The sequence below is a fragment of the Myotis brandtii genome, unplaced genomic scaffold (genome assembly GCF_000412655.1).
Source record: "Myotis brandtii unplaced genomic scaffold, ASM41265v1 scaffold439, whole genome shotgun sequence".
Taxonomy (NCBI): Eukaryota; Metazoa; Chordata; class Mammalia; order Chiroptera; family Vespertilionidae; genus Myotis; species Myotis brandtii.
Genome location: NW_005366783.1, coordinates 448,101 through 448,394, shown reverse-complemented (window position 1 = coordinate 448,394; position 294 = coordinate 448,101). Strand labels below are relative to the sequence as shown.

General features: G+C 58.5%; 1 protein-coding gene across 1 annotated transcript in view; it reads right to left on the bottom strand.

Moving 5' to 3' along the window:
- Nucleotides 1–294, bottom strand: part of CHRNB4 (cholinergic receptor, nicotinic, beta 4 (neuronal)) — a gene marked incomplete at its 5' end in the record, with an annotated part of 7,225 nt that overhangs the window by 1,913 nt on the left and 5,018 nt on the right.

Below are 294 nucleotides of genomic sequence, written 5' to 3'. Positions count from 1 at the left end.
GCTCTCCACGCACGCGCGCCCTCCTGGCTTTCTGGGGTTGCTTTTGGGCAGCCCTAGTTTCAGACGGCTTTTATGTGGTGTGTGCGTGTCCGCGCCTTTCCCTCTTTTAAAAAATAAAAAACGTTGCACTATTTATAGTGACCAGTTAGTCACAAGGAGGGTGAGAGCTGAGGATGGCAAACAGCCCGGCTGGTCAGGGGCCGAAGGGCAGGCAGCTGGGCGTGGGACAGGGGACCAACCAAACCCATCCCGTGCTCAGCGCAGGGCAAGCGACTCGAGGGGCGTCCGAACGCT